The following is an 8,036-nucleotide window of genomic DNA, read 5'->3' on the forward strand; positions in this document are numbered from 1 at the left end:
TGCCTCATATTGTTAAGTCTGTGGTAAATTGTTAAAGCGGTAGTTGCGGTGATACATGTAGATGGAGCATAACACTATGTAATGGTGGTAAAAAAACTAGCTGGTGGTACAAATCTATTAACAACAACAGTCATGGCATACAAAATGGGTCTTTGAGACTTTGTTGTCTTATTTTAATAATTATTGTATTTTGTTCATTTATTTTTCTCTATGTTTAACTTTCATTTAGTTCTTTCAGCATGTTTACTTCATTTGATTGACTGTTCCAATTTTCTGACATAGTGAAATGAAACTATCAAGAGTTACTCCCCTTGCACTGTAAATAATGGTAAACACTGGTAAAACAACACATAAATGTTTGTCCTTGAGCTTATAAATTTGAATAAACATGCTTGCATGTTGGTTTCAGTATCTTGGGGTGTGAGGGTGGGGTTTTCTCCCATTTTCATTTTTTACTTGTGTTAAAATCTCATATTTTCTCAAATGATTGATGTGGAGGTAAAAAGTGCAAGGCCTACTTGTACGTTCACTTAAACTTCTTAAATTAAAATCATGACAAACCACAATTTTAAATTCAGCATGCAGTTAGTATAGGTTTTGCCATACACAATATGTGTGGTGCATTGTTGTAAAGCTACACATTTTTTTGCTGGTTGTTAATTTCTGGAGGATCTAAAACAATATGGTCTGCATTCACACACAATGCACTGTGACAAGGGTGTGAGGCATCTAAATTTTGTCTAAATCGGTAGATTTCAACTGCAAATTTTTTGCTAAACATGCTACATTCATTTTTGTTCCTTTGGTATTTGGGTAAGTAACATTGATCATCCCTAAAATATAATTGTTTCTCCTCTGAGTGGCTCCTATCCAATTGGTATTGTCTGAAAATGAAACAGACAATCAGGATATCATAGGTTTCCATTTAATAAACAAACTATGATGGGCTGGTGCATGGTTATGCGATAAAGGTTATGCTGTTGAATGTCCTGATCATGAGTACTGCACAGCAAACACTAATAGGTATGATCCTTTGAGTGAGAAGGATCTTTTTTGGTCTTTGAGACCAACTAAGACAGACAAAATATGAATAGAATCATTGTCAAAAATGAAACTTTCTCAGACCGCTCTAAATCAGATGCAATTTTTCAGCAATACAAACAAGGTTGAGTCCATCAATAGAACAATTTCTACATACCTACCTAAACATAAGAATTTTCACACAATGCCATAGGTTGGCATCTGCAGCAGTCTTGAAAGTCAATAATAAAAGGGATGTTGCATTGGCTAAGACTCTGAAAGCTTTAGGCTGTGCTCTAGATAAAAAGTCTTATGCTGTAGTGGCTCTGAAAAAAATACGTAAACATGAAATACATGATTGTGCATATCAAAAAAGTTTACGAGTCAAATTTAACATGTTACAGGCTTGCAAAAAGTAGGCTATAAATTTCTTGTTAAACAAGAGAGTGCGAAAAAGAGGATATAAATAACATCAGTTAGAACCTAAGCTATGTCAGAATGCAAGTCTTAAAGAATTCATTCCACAGTCATGCAGGTTGTAGTTTTTGGCCATGTTAACATTCGTATTAAAAGGTTACTCAATTTGCTTTTTTCAGCCTTTCAGGAAGCTATTGCATTTATTCATTTATTTACAGTTATTAATATATCTTATCATAAAAAAAAAACCATTTTTTCAGGAATGTATGTGCATGTTTTGAGTTAGTTGTATTTTTTTATATCAAAAAGTTTGTTTCATTTAAACAATTATGAAAATGGGATAATGGTCCAAGACACTAGCTGAAATAAACCTTGTATCAGACACAAATATCATTTCGTATCTCCCAATGCATGCATGCATCCATCCACAATACATGCATCCATTCAAAAAGACATGAAATGAAATAAAATAAAATTTTAAATAAAATAAAACCATGTAAAATGAATATTACAACATTTAGTTAAGCTTTGTAACTTAATGTCATATTTGCAATTATTTTCATTCTGTTATTCTTTATTTTGTTTTTGTTGTCTTATTTTGATAATTATTGTTTTTAGTATTTAACTTTCATTTAGTTCTTTAAGCATGTTTATTTCATTTGATTGAATGTTCCAATTTTCTGACATAGTGAAATGAAACTATCAAGAGTTACTCCCCTTGCACTGTAAATAATGGTAAACATTGGTAAAATAACACATAAATGTTTGTCCTTAAGCTTATAAACTTGAATAAACATGCTTGCATGTTTGTTTCAGTGTCTTGGGGGTGTGAGGGTGGCCTTTTCTACATACCTACCTAAAAATAAGAATTTTCACACAATGCCATAGGCCGTGCATCTGCAGCAGTCTTGAAAGTCAATAATCAAAGGGATGTTGCATTGGCTAAGACTCTGAAAGTTGTAGGCTGTGCTCTAGATAAAAAGTCTTATGCTGTAGTGGCTCTGAAAAAAATACTAAACATGAAATATATGATTGTGCATATCAAAAAAGTTACAAGTCAAATTTAACATGTTACAGGTTTGCAAAAAGTAGGCTATCAATTTCTTGTTAAATAAGACAGTGCGAAAAAGCGGACATAAATAACATCAGTTAGAACCTAAGCTATGTCAGAATGCAAGTCCCAAAGAATTCATTCTACAGTCAGGTTGCAGTTTTTGGCCATGTTAACATTTGTATTGAAAGGTTACTCAATTTGCTTTTTTTAGCCTTTCAGGAAGCTACTGCATTTATTCATTTGTTTATCTATTTATTTACAGTGATTAATATATCTTATCATTAAAAAAAAAACACTTTTTCAGGAATGTATGTGCATGTTTTGAGTTAGTTGTATTTTTTATATTAAAAAATTTGTTTCATTTAAACAATTTATTTATGAAAATGGGATAATGGTCCAAGACACTGAAATAAACCTTGTATCAGACACAAACATCATTTCGTATCTCCCAATGCATGTGTGCATCCATCCACAATACATGCATTCATTGGAAATGCATGCAATGAAATAAAATAAAAATTTTAAATAAAATTAAACCATGTAAAATGAATATTACAACATTTAGTTAAGCTTTGTAACTTAATGTCATATTTGCAATTATTTTCATTCTGTTATTCTTTATTTTGTTTTTGTTGTCTTATTTTAATAATTATTGTATTTTGTTCATTTATTTGTCTCTATGTCTCTACTTTCATTTAGTTCTTTAAGCATGTTTACTTCATTTGATTGAATGTTCCAATTTTCTGACATAGTGAAATGAAACTATCAAGAGTTACTCCCCTTGCACTGTAACTAATGGTAAACACTGGTAAAACAACACATAAATGTTTGTCCTTGAGCTTATAAACTTGAATAAACATAATTGCATGTTTGTTTCAGTGTCTTGTGGGTGTGAGGGTGGGCTTTTCTACATACCTACCTAAAAATAAGAATTTTCACACAATGCCATAGGCCGTGCATCTGCAGCAGTCTTGAAAGTCAAAAATAAAAGGGATGTTGCATTGGCTAAGACTCTGAAAGCTGTAGGCTGTGCTCTAGATAAAAAGTCTTATGCTGTAGTGGCTCTGAAAATATACGTAAACATGAAATATATGATTGTGCATAAAAGTTTCAAGTCAAATTTAACATGTTACAGGCTTGCAAAAAGAAGGCTATCAATTTCTTGTTAAACAAGAGAGTGCGAAAAAGTGGATATAAATTATATCAGTTAGAACCTAAGGTATGTCAGAATGCAAGTCCCAAAGAATTCATTCCACAGTCAGGTTGTAGTTTTTGGCCATGTTAATATTTGTATTGAAAGGTTACTCAATTTGCTTTTTTTAGCCTTTCAGGAACCTACTGCATTTATTCATTCATTTATCTATTTATTTACAGTGATTAATATATATTATCATTAAAAAAACACATTTTTCAGGAATGTATGTGCATGTTTTGAGTTAGTTGTATTTTTTATGTCAAAAAGTTTGTTTCATTTAAACAATTATGAAAATGGGATAATGGTCCAAGACACTGAAATAAACCTTGTATCAGACACAAATATCATTTTGTATCTCCCTATGCATGCATGCATCCATCCAGAATACATGCATTCATTCGAAAAGACATGAAATGAAATAAAATAAAATTTTAAATAAAATAAAACCATGTAAAATGAATGTTACAACATTTAGTTAAGCTTTGTAACTTAATGTCATATTTGCAATTATTTTCATTCTGTTATTCTTTATTTTGTTTCTGTTGTCTTATTTTGATAATTATTGTATTTTGTGTTTAACTTTCATTTAGTTCTTTAAGCATGTTTACTTCATTTGATTGAATGTTCCTATTTTCTGACATAGTGAAATGAAACTATCAAGAGTTACTCCCCTTGCACTGTAAATAATGGTAAACATTGGTAAAACAACACATAAATGTTTTTCCTTGAGCTTATAAACTTGAATAAACATGCTTGGGGTTGTGAGGGTGGGCTTTTCTCCCATTTTCATTTTTCACTTGTGTTAAAAACTCGTATTTTTTCAAATGATTGATGTGGAGGTAAAAAGTGCAAGGCCTACTTGTATGTTCACTTAAATTTCTTAAATTAAAATCATGACAAACCACAATTTTAAGTATGCAGTTAGTATAGGTTTTGGTATGCACAATATGTGTGGTGCATTGTTGTGAAGCTACACATATTTTTCGCTGGTTGTTAATTTCCCTGAGGTTCTAAAACAATAATTAAGGTCTGCATTCACACACAATGCATTGTGACAAAGGTGTGAGGCATCTAAATTTTTGTCTAAATCGGTAGATATCAACTGAAAAATTTTTGCTAAATGTGCTACATTCATTTTTCTTCTTTTGCCATTTGGGAAAGTAGTATTGATTATCCCTAAAATATAATTGTTTCTCCTCTGAGTGGCCCCTGTCCAAATATTGCATGCCCCATTTTTTGCCTCTTCACTGTTTAAAAGCACAAAATTTGTATATTTTTGATAAAAATGAAATGTATTGGAAGCCATTTTGTATTGTTTTTAAATTAAATAGCTCACTTGCTTGACCTGGAGCCAAACAATCCATTAATGGCTAAATGCCTCAATGGCAGTTGTAGCTTTACGTTTAGGCATACATTGTGATGATGGATGTAGTAAGGCTATATCTGTTCAATGGACTTATGCTACCATTCCAGAATAACGACAGGGCACTATTGACATCCTTTAAAAGAATTTCCCCTTTCTTTTCATCAATACTGCAGCTAAAAGTTTGAGATAACTATACAAAGAACAAAAATTAAATACAACATCAAAGTACCATTTGTGAGTAAGCTAACATATACAATCTGCTTATAGTAAATATTTCAAATTGACTTGACCTTAGACCAAGCGACCTCTAAATCAATAAGGATTTTCCTCTTATTAACTGTTCACACAAATACCATGTTGGGTTACAGTCCCATATGAAATGTTTGAATGAACATCCTGAAACCATTTTACTGTACAAATTTCTAACTATTTTTTGAATCTTGACCTTGACTGACCTTACATATTGATTTCAAAATCAATAGGGATTGCTTTATTATTTCATTTGATCATATAACCAAGTACGGTTGTAATCTCCTATATATTATTTCATCTTTTTTAATAATAATCTGGAACCCCCTTTTTTTGCACAAGTTTTGGTCTATTTTTAGTAACTATGACCACGACATTCGATGTATTTACCTCAAATCAATTGGAATCATCTTTATATATTTATATACATATATATTCAAATGACTTGCCACTGTTCATAATGGATATAATTGCATTGCATTTGAAAAGTGTCTTGTTAAAATTAATATGTATTTAATGGTAGTTCAGTGGTTGTCCTTGATTCATGTCTGTCATATTAGTTTTTTCTTCAATTGTTATGTTATAAATCTCTCTTCTCTCTTAATTGAATTGTTTCACATTTTTCATATTGGGGCCTTTTATAGCCGACTTTATGGTATGGATTTTTCTCATTATCGAAGGCTGTACAATTGCCTTTAATTGCTAACATCCATTTCATTTGAATTTTGGTAGATAGTTATCTCATTGGCAATCATACCATATCTCCTTATTATTATACTTACATCTTGACTGAATGTCAGTGAATCAGTTTCAACTGTAATGGGTTGTTCAATTTGTCTTCGCAGAGGAATCATTATCCTGTAAGAAAATGTTCTATAAAACAAATAATCCTTAATACATTGATGTTGGTGTTTGCTTGCTTAATGACAAGTAGCAAATAATTCATGCATATTCGGGATGAGAAAAATCTAAATAATTAGTCAATATATAAAATAGGTAAGTTTGGCTTAGGGGATCAACTAGGGAATGTACAATGATTTCTATTATTTATCCACAGTGAAATTGCAAGTGATTTATTTTTGTGTGCACTCACAGAACATGTGTTACCCTATCACATTCTGTATGTGCAAGTACTAAGCCAGAATCATGCTATCCATTAGTTGTAGATCTCTGTCTACCATAATGTTTTTGTTTATTGTTGCCTTTAAATTGCTTACATTCTTTCATTTCAAGGCTTTTTTATAGCTTTAATACTATCTGATAAGGGTTTGCTTATTATCAAAGAAGGTAGCCCAAGATATTCAAAACTTTACACTTTTGGGCTTTAATGGATATTTTTCTTATTGACATTGTATTGTACCACCAGATCTCCTTATTTTCATATATTAAAGATAAATTTGCTATTGATTAATAATTTTTTTCACCCATCAGGATAAAAAGTATTGTGTGTTTCTACTTTTCTAAAATTCATTAATTTCAATAAAATTGTCATTAATACATTTCCATAAATCTTTTTAAAGTTTACCTTAAGGTGGTACCAAACACTACAGGGAGATAACTCTGTAAAAATCAGCTAAATGTTTTAATCACGTTGTTTTGTTGAGGAAATATTACGCTTCTCAATGATCAAAATTAGTGTTTGTCAAACTGCTATATAACCAACGAAATTTTTCTGATAAAGTGGTTGGTTCAAATTCTTTGAAATTTTTATATTTTTGTCAAAGGGTCAAAGTAAACATTATGTCAAAATTTTATGAAAATTAAACGAGCCAAATTAATTTTAGTCAAGGTGTTGGGTACCACCTTAATTTGGCTTTTAAAGTAGTTGGAACATAGACATATTTTACGAACACTATTTATTATGCTTAAACAGCTAGATGCTTCTAAATTTTCTTTTTCTGTTGTGTCCAAATTTGAATGCAGAAATACATGAGAAATAATCTTAAAGGAAATACAATTAGGAATCACACAATAGTAAAATACAAAATGAATAACAATTTAAAACATATCTATTCATTTTGTTAAAAAAAAATGATTTTGGCATCATGGTATTCAGTGGTTGCTCTATGTCTTGTGTGTGCAAAAATATGTCTTTTTTCATATGTAATTTGTATGTCTTGTAGTTGCAACGGTATTTTTTACAATAAGTAGCTGTGCCAAAAGGGCATGAGACAACGGGGAAACTGTTGACAAAATGACTATATTCTTCTCTGTATGAATATTGCCTTTATTATAATATGAATGTTAAAAAAAGTATGGAACAGCATACGAGAAAATGGTCAATATAAAGAAAGTCTGCATTAACTAATTCAACCAAGAGTCATTACATTGTAAAGTTTGTAGTAATTTTATCAAAGCTCTCTATAACAATCAACTTGTAAAAAAATGCCTTGAATAGGAGGTTAAAGTCCCAATATTTTTAATATTCACAAATTTACAAATTTATATAATAACTTTACCTTCTGTATCCTCAATTGTGGAAGGAGCTACATTTTTGCTGCAACTTCTGCATTATCCTGGAATATAATATTTTAAAATAATGCAAACTGCAGACAAGATCAAAACTTTAAAGCAATCTCAAGGTTCTTTTGCAAAACTCTCTATTGTTTCTACTATGTGTGATTTTCACCTAACTAAATGGGTCATATTGGAGTACCAACAGTGTGCTATCATTAAATGATTACTGCAGTAACTTATATTTCATTAAAACATTTTGGCATTGCACAAGGTCATGT

The 8,036-nt window shown here is 30.7% G+C and overlaps 1 long non-coding RNA gene across 1 annotated transcript; it reads right to left on the reverse strand.

The window, feature by feature from the left end:
- Positions 1–1,240: 1,240 nt before the first annotated feature.
- Positions 1,241–7,799, reverse strand: LOC127733283 (uncharacterized). Its single transcript, XR_007997067.1, has 5 exons — positions 7,761–7,799; positions 6,084–6,159; positions 3,411–3,555; positions 2,294–2,438; positions 1,241–1,346 (listed from the first exon to the last, which is right to left on the reverse strand). It is a non-coding gene; the product is annotated as an uncharacterized LOC127733283 (long non-coding RNA).
- Between the last annotated feature and the right edge of the window lie 237 nt (positions 7,800–8,036).

The sequence above is a fragment of the Mytilus californianus genome, unplaced genomic scaffold (genome assembly GCF_021869535.1).
Source record: "Mytilus californianus isolate M0D057914Y unplaced genomic scaffold, xbMytCali1.0.p SCAF_3, whole genome shotgun sequence".
NCBI classification, from domain to species: domain Eukaryota; kingdom Metazoa; phylum Mollusca; class Bivalvia; order Mytilida; family Mytilidae; genus Mytilus; species Mytilus californianus.